We start from the raw sequence: 16,935 nt of genomic DNA, 5'->3' as shown, positions 1-16,935 counted from the left end.
ACAAAAATAAAAGTGTCCGTCGGGCCTCAGGTGTGCTCTTCTGTGTTTATCAGGCCTCTCTTCTGTGCCCCATGTACAGTTCACCTTTGCAGCTACTATCCCACTGACTAAGAGCAGCCCCAGGTCCTTCCCTGTACCCCTAGATGTGTTCCCACAGAGGGAGTAGCTTCACAGAGGCAGCAGTTCCCACAGTCCTCTCTGCAGTGGCTACACCTGCTTCGCTTCTCAGATTTTCTTATTATTCACCCCTTGAAAGCTAAAATAAAGGGAAAATCCTGAGAATCTCAAGGGAAAAAAATGAAATATTACAAATAGAGCAGTGAGCAAATTAATCGCTTATTTCTCATAAGAAGTCATGGAGGTTAGAACAGATTAAAAGAAAAAGAATCCATCCAAGACTCTATAGATTAGTGAAAATATTCTTCAAAAACTAGGCAAAATGAAGCCATTTTCATATAAAAGAAAACTGACATAATTCTTTGCCAGCAGATCTGCTTTATACGATACTATAAAGGAGGTTCTTGAGGATGAATGGAAATAGTGTCAGACAGAAACTCACTTCCACAGAATAGAATGTACAATACTAAAATTGGTAAGTGTCCAAGGCAAAAAAAAATTATTTTTTTGGCTTTTTATCCTTCTTCATTTCTATATAAATGATATAACTATTATATTTCAAGCTAATATTATAACATTTTCTTATAGGGTTCATAGTCTATGGGGAACCAGAGATCAAACTGCCAACATTTGTTGGATCATCAAAAAAGCAAGAGAGTTTCAGAAAACATCTACTTCTGTTTTATTGGCTATACTAAAGCCTTTGACTGTGTGGATCACAACAAACTATGGAAAATTCTGAAAGAGATGGAAATACCAGACCATCTAACCTGCCTGTTGAGAAATTTGTATGCAACTCAGGAAGCAGCAGTTAGAACTGGACATGGAACAACAGACTGGTTCTATATAGGAAAAGGAACACATCAAGGCTGTATATTGTCACCCTGTTTATTTAAATTATATGTAGAGCTGGGCTGGAGGAGGCACAAGATGGAATCAAGATTGCCGGGAAAAATATCAATAACCTCAGATATGCAGATGACACCACCGTTATGGTAGAAAGCCAAGAAGTACTAAAGAGCCTCTTGATGAAAATGAAAGAGAGTGAAAAAGTTGGCTTAAAGCTCAATATTCAGAAAACTTAAGATCATGGCTCCTGGTCCCATCACTTCATGGTAAATAGATGGGGAAACAGAGGAAACAGTGACAGACTATATTTTGGGGGGCTCCAAAATCACTGCAGATGGTGATTGCAGCCATGAAATTAATAGACACTTGCTCCTTGGAAGAAAAGCTATGACCAACCTAGAAAGCGTAGTAAAAACAAGAGACATTATTTTGCCAACAAAGTTCCATCTAGTCAAAGCTGTGGTTTTCCACTAGTCATTTATGGATATGAGAGTTGGACTATAAAGAAAGCTGAGCACCGAAGAACTGATGCTTTTGAACTGTGGTGTTGGAGAAGATTCTTGACAGTCCCTTGCACTGCAAGATCCAACCAGTCCATTCTGAAGGAAATCAGTCCTGAATATTCATTGAAAGGACTGATTTTGAAGCTGAAGCTCCAATACTTTGGCTTCCTGATGAGAAAAACTGACTCATTGGTAAAGACCCTGATGCTGGGAAAGATTGAAGGCAGGAAGAGAAGGGGACGACAGAGGATGAGGTGGCTGAATGGCATCACTGACTCAATGGACATGAGTTTGAGTAAACTCCATGAGTTGGTGAAGGACAGGGAAGCCTGGAGTGTTGCAGTCCATGTCCATGGGGTCACAAAGAGTTGGGTACCACTGAGTGACTGAAATGACTGACTGACTGAGTCTATGTGGATATGATACATGTAATAATTTTAAGATGAAAATTTAGAGAGTAAATAAGTCAGTAAATGAGATATAAGGAATTAAAAATTTTTTAATGTATATGTAGACAAGAAATAAGAAAGTGATAGGTCTAAAATCAAACATACGAAAAATTATATTATGTACTGGGCAACAACTAAAAGAGAGAGCTTGTCAGAATGGATTTAAAAACTAGACGCAAATGTAAAGTGTCTACAAGAGTAACACTTCCCAGATTAAAAAGTAGGACGAAAGTAAATATATGGAAAACATATACCACACAGAGAGATCGGTAGGAAGACTGCTGCTGCTACTGCTGCTAAGTCACTTCAGTCATGGACTGCAGCCTACCAGGCTCCTCTGTCCATGGGATTTTCCAGGCAAGAGTACTGGAGTGGGGTGCCATTGCCTTCTCCGGTAGGAAGACTACAGTGACTAAATTAATGACTGTTATGGCAACATTTGGGGCTTCCCTAGTGGTTCAGATGGTAAAGAATCCTCTTGCAATGCAGGAGATCCATGTTTGATCTCTGAATCAAGAAGATCCCCTCAAGGAGGGAATAGCTACCCACTCCAGTATTCTTACCTGGAGAATGCCATGGACAGAGGAGCCTGGCAGGCTACAGTCCACGGTGTTGCAAAGAGTCAGACATGACTGAGTGGTTAAACACAAACAAAAATACACAGTCACTTTCAGAAGCAGATGAACTCAATCTTAAATTTGGGTCAAGGTCAAGACTGATGGAGGCCATCTGTGCACACACCCAAAAGCTCAAAGAGGTTTATTACTTACATAACTGAGGTCTTGCAGAAGCAGGAAAGACGCTAAAGCAGGTCCAGAAGGGATGGTCTAGATCTATATTGTATCAATAGTTAGGCGCTAGTGCTGGAGCTTGAGTGAGAGATGTTGAGCACAGGCAGACACTTGTAAGGATCTTGTAATCTCCCACCTACACCAAGATGAATCATAAAGCAAAATATGAAAGCTAAAACCAGACTATAAGACAACAAAGGAGAAAACTTTTGTGCCATTGTGTAAGGGCACATTTCTTAAGCAAAATACACACAGAATCCCACAATCTATAAAAGAATATAGCAAATAACAAATTGAACTTTGTCAAAATTAAAAATATTTACTCTATATATTGGTCAAGGTTTTCCAGAGAAATAGAAGTCACAGAATACAGATGGAAGATATATTCAAGTTTTTGGCCCACCAATTTAAATGTCAGTTGAATTCCCTCCCAAAGCAAGAAAGCAAACAAAACCACCACAGAAATATCCAAAACCATGTTTGACCAAATATCAGTGTACTGTAGCCAAGGTGACACGTAAAATTAAATATCACACTCTTTAAAAAATGAGCTTCCCTGGTGGCTCAGATGGTAATAAGTTTTCCTGCAATGCAAGAGACCTGGGTCTTTTCAATCCCTGGGTCAGGAACAGCTCCTGGAGAAGGAAATGGCAACTTTATCCAATATTCTTCTCAGGAGAATTCCATGGACAGAAAAGTATGGTGTGTCCCAGTCCATGGGGTCGCAAAGAGTCGGACACAAATGCGCAACCAACACTTCACTTCACTTCACTCTTTCTTTTCATGTTTAGGTAAGCTAAAAGACAAGCCAGATTTGGGAGAAAATGTTTGCAAAACCTGAATCTGGTTTGCATCCAGAACAAAGAACTCTTACAATTCAATAAGACAAATGGTCCCCTAAAAATAGGCAACATGTTTGTATAGACAGTTCAAAAGAATGTATACTGTGGCTATTGAACATATGAAAAGATGCACAAAAGCACTACTTATTAGAAAAAAATACATTCTAGAACTACCCACTAGATTCTTAAATTCTAAAATTCTTAAAGAGATGGGAATACCAGACCACCTTACCTGCCTCTTGAGAAATCTGTATGTAGGTCAAGAAGCAACAGTTAGAACTGGATGTAGAACAACAGACTGGTTCCAAATTGGGAAAGGAGTATGTCAAAGCTGCGTATTGTCACCTTGCTTATTTAGCTTATATGCAGAGTACATCATGAGAAATTCTGGGCTAAAGGAGGCATAAGCTGGAATCAAATTGCTGGGAGAAATAGCAATAACCTCAGATATGCAGATGACACCACCTTGATGGCAGAAAGTAAAGAAGAACTAAAAAGCCTCTTGATGAAAGTGAAAGAGGAGAGTGAAAAAGTTGGCTTAAAGTTCAACATTCAGAAAACTAAGATCATGGCATCCGGTCCCATCACTTCATGGCAAATAGATGGGGAAACAATGGAAACTGTGACAGACTTTATTTCTGGGGCCTCCAAAATCAATGCAGATTGTGACTGCAGCCATGAAACTAAAAGACGCTTGCTCCTTGGAAGAAAAGCTATAACCAACCTGCTGCTGCTGGTGCTGCTAAGTCGCTTCAGTCGTGTCCGACTCTGTGCGACTCCATAGACAGCAGCACACCAGGCTTCTCCATCCCTAGGATTCTCCAGGCAAGAATACTGGAGTGGGTTGCCTTCTCCAATGCATGAAAGTGAAAAGTGAAAGTGAAGTCGCTCAGTCATGTCCGACTCTTTGCAACCCCATGGACTGCAGTCTACCAGGCTCCTCCGTCCATGGATTTTCCAGGCAAGAGTACTGGAGTGGAGTGCCATTGCCTTCTCCGATAATCAACCTAGACAGCACGTTAAAAAGCAGACATTACTTTGCCAACAAAGGTCCATCCAGTCAGAGCTATGGTTTTTCCAATAGTCACGTATGGATTTGAGAGTTGGACTATAAAGAAAGCTGAGCACTGAAGAATTGTGCTTTTGAATTGTGGTATTTGAGAAGACTCTTGAGAGTTCCTTTGACTGCAAGGATATTAAACCAGTCAATCCTAAGAGTGTTGAATATTCATTGAAAGGATTGATTCTGTAGCTGAAACTCCAATACCTTGACCACCTGATGTGAAGAACTGACTCAACGGAAAAGACCTTGATGCTGGGAAAGATTGAAGATAGGAGGAGAAGGGGTTGACAAGGGATGAGATGGTTGGATGGCATCACCACCTCGATGGGACATGAGTTTGAGCATGCTCAACTCATGCGCAACTCCAGGGAAGCCTGGAATGCTGCTGTCCATGGGGTGTAAGGAGTTGGACACGACTGAGCAACTGAACTGAACTGAACTCACCAGAAGAACTAAAGCTGAAATAACTGATATTACCAAGTGATGGAAAGAATGAAGAACGATTAGAACTATCGCACCTTGCTAGTGAGAATGATAACCACTTTGGAATCTAGTCTGTCAGCATACTAACTATATCTCAATATAACTAAAATAAGTGTGCATGTAAACACACACAATTCCTGCACACACACTTACCAAGCCACTCTATCCTCCTTCATTTACCTGAGTTTTGCATTTTCAAAAAAGAGAGCAACCACCCACATATATGATACATTAACAAAGATGTCACTGTAGTGCGGGAAGGATTTTTCAAAATAATTGTTGATATATCAAATGGATACAAATTTTGAAAAAAAAAAATTGGGTCTTGATCCAAAATTCACACCACTCATTGCATATCTAATTGAAAAAGTTAAAACAACAAAATATTAAGAAGAAAACAGAAAAATATGTTCAGGACTTAGGAGAAGGCAAAATTTTCTTAAACAGGAAGGAAAAATAATCATAAATAAATACAAAATTTGATGAATTAGAATACATCATAATTGAGGACTTTTATTAATAGAGAGAAAAAGGCATGCCATAGAGTTGGAGAAGATATTTGAGATATCTGACAAAAGACTTGTATTCACAATATATAAATATTTTTTGCAAGTTAATAAGAAAAAGTCAAAATAAAATTAAAATCTGGACAAAAGTTTGTTCAAGAAATTCATCATGAGTATATTCAAATGGCCAAAATATATACAAAATATACTTAAACCTCATTAGACATTAGGAAAAACCACAAAGTCATATAACTCTATTCCCATTAGAATGGATACAATTTAAAAAGAAGAGGAAGGGAAAAGAAAAAGAAGAAAATGTAAGCCCAAATTTAGGTGAGAATGCAATACAACTATTATCCATACAATGCTGATGGTGTGTATACTGATTTATTCACTTTGGAAAGCTCTTTAAAATGACTAATGAACCTAAATATATGTAATGCCTATAACCCAGCAATCCCATACTTAGGTATATATCCCATAGACTCACATTCACACTTACCCAGAAGACATGCACAAAAATGTTCAGGTATCTGCATCCACTATTTGTAAAAATGTTATCTATTTTTAAAAACATAAAACTAGAAACTAAACAAAAGAAACTCAACAGTTGAGTGAAAAAATAACCTATATTATAATCAGACAGTGAATCTCTATAAAGCATTGAGAATGAAGAAATTATAAATAAATGCAATGAAATGAATAAACACCATAAAAATGACAAAAAGACTGCCTAGTTTATATTTCCATTTATAAAAACTTCAAGAAAAGGCAAAACTATTCTATGCTGTTAGAGATCAAGACAATAGCTCCCTTGGAATGGAAAGTCACTAGATATAAGGATAGCTTCATGTTTTATTTCTTTCTCTGAATGCTGTTTATACAAAAGTGGGCAATGTCATTAAACTGCACAACTTTTTGAATATTTATTACATTTCAAGAAAAGTTGTTTCTAAAGTAACAACCCCAGGGAAAAAATGGTGGCTGGTTATTAAAAGCATGACAGCCAAAATTTGAAGGACTAGAAGTAGGACAGAGGACAGAGATTTCAATCTACTCAGAGAAATGTTATTTATGAATATACGAAGAGTGGTTTTCTCAATAGTCATCCCAGCTTCCCCAGAGATGTATTATATAGTTGAATAGCATCATTTATTTTGCTTTGATTTTTGTTAAGTTGGTTCTGAATATTAAAAGAAATCTGGATCTTCTCACTGCAAAAATACTTGAGATGCCTGCCCATTACTAATACATGGCTGGCAACATGGTGTTGTGCAGGAACCATCTTCCTTAATAGCCAATATATTGGTGTGAAATGCTAGTAAATATCTGTCTGTCTCTTTTGTGCAAGGTGTTTTCAGTTCCTTACCATATCTTTCCAAATTGGAGTTTCTTTTCTGAAAGAGCCTGGCAAAACCTAGAGAAAAGTTCAAAACTTAAATTTTTAAAAGTTGAAACTTTTAAAAGTTTTAATTGTTGAAAGTTTGGCTTTCAACAAATCAGAAAGAGGTAACGGGACCCTACACAGTAAAGAAAGAGGGGGAGAAATCTGCCTTAGATTGAATTGCTTGCTTGATGTTGTAAAGAGAAAACTCACAATCATACTCATGAGAAGTTAACCAGGATCATTGCAAATATTACGTCGGTGCAAGTGTACTTGAGGTTTTGGACCATGTATTTTAAATCATTATAACTTGGCTCAAACACATCTTTATTAATCAAAATAAAAACCATTACAATCAACACTTTTTTGCCAATGAGAAATAAGTTCATTTATTCCTGAGCACAAAAATTCGTGCTTTGGGATTCAACAAACTCTTGGAAAGCATTTTCTGCCTCCTGCTGATTGAGGAAGCATCTTCCCAGCAAAAAGTTGTCGAGATCCTTGAGCAAGTGGTAATCTGTTGTTGAGAGGTCAGGTGAATACGGCAGATGAGGAAAAACTTCACAGCCCAATTTGTTCAACTTTGAAGCATTGGTTGTGCAACATGCAATCCAGTGTTGTTGTGGAGAAGAATTGGGCCCATTCTGTTGACTAATGCCAGTCAGGTGCAGGCATGACAGTTTTCAGTGCATCTCATTGATTCGCTGAGCATAATTCTTCGATGTAACAGTTTTGTTGAGAATAATAAAGCTGTAGTGGTTCAGACAGGCAGCAGACCACCAACAAGTGATCATGACCATTATTTTGGTGCAAGTTTGGCTTTGGGAAGTGCTTTGGAGCTTTGTCTTGGTCCAGCCACTGAGTTGGTTATCACTGGTTGTCATATAAAATCCACTTTTCATTGCAGGTCACAATCTGATCAAGAAATGGTTTGTTGTTGTTGCATAGAGTAAGAGAAGCTTCAAATGCCTAATGACCATAGAATGCTCGACGTTGAGTTCTTTGGCAACTTCTCACCTAGTTGTAAAAGGATGAGTTTCTATGATTGCTCTCAATTGTTGTTGTCAACTTCTGATGGCCAGCCTCTATACTCCTCATCGTCAAGGCTCTCCTGACCTTTACAAAACTTCTTGAATCATCACTGTAGTGTACATTTGTGAGCAGTCCCTGAGTCAAATGTGTCATTGATGTTGCAAGTTGTCTGCACTGCTTTACAACCTGTTTTGAAATCAAATAAGATAAATCACTCAAATTTGCTTTTTGTCCAACATCATTTTCATAATCTAAAATAAATATAAGATGAACAGCAAGTAATAAATCATTATCAAAAAATAAAGTGAGAAATGTGCAATAAAATGATGTATAACATAACCACATTTATTTAAGAATATATTCCAATATCAAATGGTGAAGTTCAACAATGCAAAACTGCAACTACTTTTGCACCGACCTAATAAATGAAAATGAGATGCAAATAATGTGAGCATGGAAAACAGTATGAAAAATATTAACCAAATACAACAGTTCCTATAAAAACAAAGCCAAATGCATTCTCCCTTTGTGCAATTGATATCGTAAATTTTCAACACTCCTGGAAATAACACAAATTTTTATTGTCTGCTTTAAGCTGGTGAATAGGACAAATAAAGTATTAAAATAGGTAATCTGTAGTAAAAATCAAATGGCAATGCTATTTCTGTCAACATAAACATCTTCCAATTTACATGCTATTACTGGTAGTAAGAAAAGGAATTTATTAAAAAAAATTACCTTGATGTCCCAGTTTATTTGCAACCATCCTTCCTGTTAGATCATATAAACATTTGCAACAGTTCAAAGTTTAATTTGAACATGTTCCAAGCATCTAAAATTCTTATATTAATGTCTTTGCCAAATACCACCACTCAGTATTCAATATTTTAAACCTGCTTCAGAAACAAAAATGGTAAGTATAATTTTATCAAAAAGATTTCCTGATCAAATGATTTTCTTCCATCAGAAATTTAGCACTTAAATCTTTGGAAATTATTTCTTAAGTCTACTGAAAACAAATTTGGTGAAAGAGATGGTGACACATTACTCTTGAGTTTCTTGAAGAAAAAACATAAGTGAGTAGTAAAAGAAATCTCTGAGAGAAATCAGGGTGAATTTTATAGGTCACATATATGAGTCTTTAAATTATTGTATACACACACACACAAACACATATATACTCACACACACACACAATTTTTCCATCTTAGTAACATAATTTTTGAGTGCTAAAAACTCAACTTAAGTGCCCTCGGTTCAACTTTATCGGTTTAAACAAATGGGAAAAATGGATGCCCAGATCAGATCAGATCAGTCGCTCAGTCATGTCTGACTCTTTGCGACCCCATGAATCGCAGCACACCAGGCCTACCTGTCCATCACCAACTCCCGGAGTTCACTCAGACTCACATCCATCGAGTCAGTCATGCCATCCAGCCATCTCATCCTCTGTCGACCCCTTCTCCTCCTGCCCCCAATCCCTCCCAGCATTAGAGTCTTTTCCAATGAGTCAATTCTTCGCATGAGGTGGCCAAAGTACTGGAGTTTCAGCCTTAGCATCATTCCTTCCAAAGAAATCCCAGGGCTGATCTCCTTCAGAATGGACTGGTTGGATCTCCTTGCAGTCCAAGGGACTCTCAAGAGTCTTCCCCAACACCATAGTTCAAAAGCATCAATTCTTTGGCACTCAGCCTTCTTCACAGTCCAACTCTCACATCCATACATGACCACAGGAAAAACCATAGCCTTGACTAGATGGACCTTTGTTGGCAAAGTAATGTCTCTGCTTTTGAATATGCTATCTAGGTTGGTCATAACTTTCCTTCCAAGGAGTAAGCGTCTTTTACTTTCATGGCTGCAGTCACCATCTGTAGTGATTTTGAAGCCCAGAGAAATAAAGTCTGACACTGTTTCCACTGTTTTCCCATTTATTTGCCCTGAAGTGATGGGACCAGATGCCATGATCTTTGTTTTCTGAATGTTGAGCTTTAAGCCAACTTTTTCACTCTCCTCTTTCACTTTCATCAAGAGGCTTTTGAGTTCCTCTTCACTTTCTGCCATAAGGGTGGTGTCATCTGCATATCTGAGGTGATTGATATTTCTCCTGGCAATCTTGATTCCAGCTTGTGTTTCTTCCAGTCCAGCGTTTCTCATGATGTACTCTGCATATAAGTTAAATAAACAGGCTGACAATATACAGCCTTGACATACTCCTTTTCCTATTTGGAACCAGTCTGTTGTTCCATGTCCAGTTCTTCTTGACCTGCATACAAATTTCTCATGAGGCAGATCAGGTGGTCTCGTATTACCATCTCTTTCAGAATTTTCCACAGTTTATCAGGTATGACCTAAATCAAACCCCTTATGATTATACAATGGAAGTGAGAAATAGATTTAAGGGCCTAGATCTGATAAATAGAGTGCCTGATGAATTAGGGAATGAGGTTCGTGACATTGTACAGGAGACAGGGATCAAGAACATTCCCATAGAAAATAAATGCAAAAAAGCAAAATGGCTGTCTGGGGAGGCCTTACAAATAGCTGTGAAAAGAAGAGAAGCAAAAAGCAAAGGAGAAAAGGAAAGATATAGACATCTGAATGCAGAGTTCAAAGAATAGCAAGAAGAGATAAGAAAGCCTTCTTCAGCGATCAATGCAAAGAAATAGAGGAAAACAACAGAATGGGAAAGACTAAGGATCTCTTCAAGAAAATCAGAGATACCAAAGGAACATTTCATACAAAGATGAGCTCAATAAAGGACAGAAATGGTACGGGCCTAAGAGAAGCAGAAGCTATTAAGAAGAGATGGCAGGAATACACAGAAGAACTGTACAGAAAAGATTTTCACGACCCAGATAATCACGATGGTGTGATCACTAGAGCCAGACATCCTGGAATGTGAAGTCAAATGGGCCTTAGAAAGCATCACTATGAACAAAGCTAGTGGAGGTGATGGAATTCCAGTTGAGCTATTCCAAATCCTGAAAGATGATGCTGTGAGAGTGCTGCACTCAGTATGCGAGCACATTTGGAAAACTCAGCAGTGGCCACAGGACTGGAAAAGGTCAGTTTTCATTCCAATCCCCAAGAAAGGCAATGCCAAAGAATGCTCAAACTACCGCACAATTGCACTCATCTCACATGCTAGTAAAGTAATGCTCAAAATTCTCCAAGCCAGGCTTCAGCAATATGTGAACCATGAACCATGATGTTCAAGCTGGTTTTAGAAAAGGCAGAGGAACCAGAGATCAAATTGCCAACATCTGCTAGATCATGGAAAAAGCAGGAGAGTTCCAGAAAAACATCTATTTCTGCTTTATTGACTATGCCAAAGCCTTTGACTATGTGGATCACAATAAACTGTGGAAATGGATGCCCAGCAGAGTTTAAAAAATTGCTCAAGGCACATAATAAACCTGTATCAGAAATTGTCCTGGAACTCCAGCCTCCTGATTTTCTTATTCCCCATTTACTCTTCCGCACCACCTCTCTTCAGGGGTGCTCCTTTCAATCTTGAACTAAGTGGCTTGACTTGCTAGAGGACACTAGCTATGCACTGCTACAAGAAAAGGAATGTAATTTATCCCAATCTCCCAGTGCCCTGGATCAAACCTTGTGGCAATAAAAATCAAATTATTCTCCCCAGGCTTTGCCATCATGCCGTTGACTAGCATCACTCTGTGTTTTTTTCACTGTGATCCATGGAAGGTCAGTTTTCTTTCTTGTAAATAACTTTCTAAATGTAAGAGTTCTATATCTTCAGTTTGTCAACCTACACTATCATGCCTTTAGTAGTACATTAGTTAGTGCCTATGAAATCCCTGTTTTTAATTATTAAGAAGACATGACTGAGTGACTAAACAACAACAACAACAACCCTACCATAAATTGAGTAAGAAAGCTGACAGAAGGATAGAGGTTAGCTGACAATATTTGAGTTAGGTTAATTGAACAAGAAAACCATCTACTGGATGGAAAATTGTATTTGAGATCTATTCTCTACTTACCACTCACTGTGACTGATTCTGCATAGCAGCTCTTTTGCCTCTTTACTTCCCCAGATAAATAAGACTCAGTCATGGGAGATCCAATCAGTTCATCCTAAAGGAAATCAGTCCTCGGTATTCATTGGATGGACTGTTGCTGAAGCTGAAACTCCAATGTTTTGGCCACCTGTTGCGAAAAGCTGACTCATTTGAAAAGACCTTGATGCTGGGAAAGATTGAAGGCAGGAAGAGAAGGGGGTGACAGAGGATGAGATAGTTGGATGGCATCACCAACTCAATGGACATGAATTTGAGTAAACTCCCGGAGCTGGTGATGGACAGGGAGGCCTGGCATGCTGCAGTCCCTGGGGTCACAAAGAGTTGGACACTACTGAGCGACTGAACAGAACTGAATGACATTTGAGAGCAGAATGGCAAGAAGTAAAGAAGAAAGCAGCTCCTTTAACATACTTTCCATTTATCAAAGACACAGAGTAGCTAGCATAAATAGGAAAATTTATGGATTCATTTCACCTGAAAGATGAACAGAAGGGAATAACAAATATTTGCTGTTTTCATTGCAAACTGTTTAATCTCTCTTCCCTAGATGTCTGGAAGAGCCTATATCTTGGCTTCCCTGGTGGCTCGCCAGGGAAGAACAGTGAGCCAGAAAGAATAGTGATAGTAAAGCACCCGCCTACAATGCAGGAGACTCCCATTCATTCCCTGGGTCAGGAAGATCCCCTTGAGGAGACAGTGGCAATCCATCATAGGATTCTTGCCTGGGAAATCCTGTAGACAGAGGAGCCTGGAGGGCTACAGTCTATGGAGTTGCAAAGAGTCAGACATGACTGAGTGACTGAACACATACACATCTCAAAATTTCAAGCCACCTTTCTATTTGAGGTGACTGTTCTTCCACTCATCTCCTAAGTGTAGATACTGCTCAGTATTCTTCCCTAAACAGGTTCATGTTATGAAGGCCAATACAATTACCATGCTCAAATATTACTGAAAGTTTCCTCACTACAGAACATAGAACAAACTCTTTGCGTGGCAGTCAAATTCATAAACCAACTGGCCCCAATATCTCTCTTTCTTCAACCCACCATGGAAATTCACACTATTTTACAAGTATAACACACATCCATAACACTATTATTTTCCTTTTATTGAATTCTTAAGTAGCTCTTTCCCAACATTTAACATATAAAGTTCCTATCCCCTACGAAACTTTCCTACACCTCTCTAGTTCAAGTATTTTTAATTTCTATATGCACTGCTCTGTTATGCCTCTCATGTCATTTCAATGTCTATCTTATATAAGTTGTGCACATTTTAATCTTCCCACAGGTGTTCTTGTAGCTCCTGAAAATTACTCATCTTATGCTTTATCAGTACCACAGACAGTGCTTTTCATAAATAGTACACACACTGGGACAACCTGAAAAGTTTATATGTTATGTTAAATTGAGAAGTGAAAATATAATGTCCTTTCTGAGTTAACAAACACTAAATAATATAGTCTAGGAGGAAATTTACCAGTTTTTTCCTGAAATGAAGGAAAGTATTATATCAATGTTTCATTAGGAAAAACATGCAGATAATTCAAGAAGGAAGGCATTCAATAAAGAAAATTTAGCAGCTCTGAAAACAATCTGGAGACTGAGAAATGAATGCCAGGAAAATGCTACTTACTGATGTTCAAGAAATCAGGTATCATAGCAGACAACAATCAGTGAACTCAACTACCTTTTGCCCTGCGTGGGACAGCTGCGTGCATGCCCTGCACAGGGGGATGTTAAGAGTCACTGGAACTGACTGAGTCTTGCCCTTTTACCTGAATCTGTCAAGAGGTCATAATGGCTTCTGTTGTCTTCCACCTACCAAATTTCATGCAAGTACATCTAAACGAGGCCTCTGAGTGCTGGCAGAGGTTCTGAGATGTGCATTAATAGTTACCAGGATTGTAGGTGCTATTATGCAAGGAAATATTGAAAAGGGAAAAGATTGTTGATATATAATAGCTAATTGGGCACACCAAGGACCAGAGGTCACCATGAATCAGGACTATTTTTCTGAGCTGTGGAATTCAGATACAAATATACACAGCTGAGTGAAAATTGTAAATTTGATTCATAAAGCATGTAACTGCCCAAATGTTAACCCTGCTGAGCTAAGTAAGTTGACCTACGAAGTCAAAGTCTAGTTATGTAGCTGACAGGGACCCAATTAAAGTCTCTAGAAAACTATATATTTCAAGCTATGTATTTCTCAAAATGTTCCATATTGCAGATTCTGTTTGTAACACCATTTAAAATGTAAGGAGGAAATAAGATTAATTGATAATAAGAAGAAAACTAAAAGAATTTATTACTTTCATATAAAATAAAGAAAAAAAAGTTTGCCATAACAGTGATCACAGTATTTTGAGAGGCTGAGAAAGTTGCCAAATCAGTAATAAAAACTGCTATTTCAGTGTGGAAGAAAAATACAGGCCCTGATATGAATTCCACCAGAAAGTCACCAATGTTCCATAAATGGTTAGATGTAGGCAACATTTCCTTGCTTCTTTATCTCAAGTAATGACAATATGCTTATTTTGAAGAAATGCAACCAGTTCTGAATCTTAAAAATTCAGTCAATTTTCATTCATTTCTTCAACTTGTCTATTTATTTCTCTCTTCTTCAATACTTGCATATGAGAATGTTTTAGGAACCAATAAAACTTGGATTATGAGAATAGCATGAAATCCACAACTGTGGTTAAACATGAGTAACATTTAAAGCAAATAGTGCCAACAGACAGAATAGTACATTTATAGGAAAAATGTCCTCGTGTCAAATAGAATAGGGTGGGACAGAGGAGAGGGAAAACATATATATTACAAGGTGTATATAAGTCTGTAAAACATCATGAGATATTCTGGCTGCATCACTGGGGGTTGTGTGATATTTGACAAATTGTGTAATTTCCCTGTGCCTCTATTTCTTTTATTTATTCTTTAAAAAAATTTTTTTTTCTTCTCAGGGCTTTTATTTTATTTTTATTATTATTATTTTTTAATATAAATTTATTTATTTTAATTGGAGGTTAATTACTTTACAATATTGTATTGGTTTTGCCATAAATCAGGAGTGTAAAAGTGAAATTCCCTATCGCCCATTCAGGCACTTCTCTGACCAGGAGTGCTAAAATCAGTAAGACTTGTGGCTGTTACTCTGCTTCGATTTGAGCAATTGTTCTCCTGGAAGTCGTCATAGGATTCCTTTTGAAATGAGGATTTCTAGCTGAAGAATAGGTGTCCTGAGTAGCTCAAATTATCAAGAATCTGCCTGCAATGCAGGAGACTTGGGTTCGATCCCTGGTTAGAGATAATCCCCTGGAAAAGGGCTTGGCAACTCTTCCAATATTCTTTCCTGGAGAATTCCATGGATAAAGCAGCCTGGGGGGATAAAGCAGTCCATGGAGTCACAAAGACTTGGACACGCTTGAACCACTAATACTCTCCCTTTTTCAACTGAAGAATATCTGAGATCCCACTAGTTTATACGAACTACAAGAGGTGAGAGTTTAGGAATGTGATGTTTTCTTTTTGTCAGGTGCTGTTAGACAAAACTTCTCAAGGGATATAAATATCTTTATAGTTTAAAAGTAGGTATGGGAAGGAAGACTTCATTATGGTTTTCTTGCTATATTGCACAATTTCACCTTTACCCTACATTTCTCTTTGGTGGATTTAATACACCCCTACAATAGTCAAATAAATTAATATATATGCAAAAGATCTTTTTTTAAAATCTATCAGATGAGAGAAAACTTTAAAGGAGTAATAAGGAGTACATTTTTTTGCAAACAAAATTTTAATGAGGAACATAAAGACTTGAGCAACAGTCGACAAAATTGTTCCTCTTCACGGCAAGATCCAATGTTGATAGGATGTCAGTTATCTCCAAATTATTGTAAGGTTTAAAAAAAGGAATAGTATCTTTAAGAATATGTATAGGCAGCAATTTCTCATGCCTCAAAAGTGCTTGTAAATTGAGAGAGACTTGTAGGAAAAAGAGAAAATTGGCTATATATATATATATAAAACATAAAGAATTTCTGTTCTTTGTATTCATATTTCACTTCTAATAATCTAATTAATAAAAATTATTTGCATATATAGATATTTCTGCATTATTTATGGAAATACATCATAACCAATAAAAATGAGCAATGATTATATGAACTGTGTTATATACATGCACATATTGGGATGCTATGTGGATATTAAATACAAGTTCCTGAGACTTAATGACATGGGAGACTTTTTTGTGATATAACATTAATTGCAAGTAAAGAGAAAAAATTTGGCAGAAAACTATAAAATATTAGCAGTGACCAATGAAGGGCAGTGACTATATGCATGATTTCCATATTTATAATGTTTTCCCAGAGAAAAAATATTAAATTCATCATAAGCGAAATAATATTATGTGGAAAACTGAACCATTTTATACTCAGTGGAGTTGGGAAAAATGTTTACTCTCTCAGAGTATTATAAACGTATTTAGATGGCTCATATTTTTGAAAGCCAAAGTGGAAAGCATTGTCAATATTTTTTATATTCTCTCAATTATAAGTATGATGCATATCACTTTTAGCTTCTGCTATTCCTTATTAAATTTGATCCCTGGGTTGGGAAGATCCCCTGGAGAAGGGAAAGCCTACCCACTTCAATATTCTAGCCTGGAGAATTTCATGGACTGTATAGTCCATGGGGTTGCAAACAGTTGGATACGACTGAGTGATTTTCACATTCCTTATTAAACATGAAAATTGATGTTTCACTTCAGAGTTAACTGACTAATCCAGATTTAATTTCCTAGTACCTAGGTTAAAACATATGTAAACTATTGTCAAAGATAAACAAAGCTGGACACT

The sequence above is a fragment of the Bos indicus genome, chromosome 28 (assembly GCF_029378745.1).
Source record: "Bos indicus isolate NIAB-ARS_2022 breed Sahiwal x Tharparkar chromosome 28, NIAB-ARS_B.indTharparkar_mat_pri_1.0, whole genome shotgun sequence".
NCBI lineage: Eukaryota > Metazoa > Chordata > Mammalia > Artiodactyla > Bovidae > Bos > Bos indicus.
The sequence above is the reverse complement of the archived record's forward strand: the minus strand, read 5'-3'. Positions refer to the sequence as shown.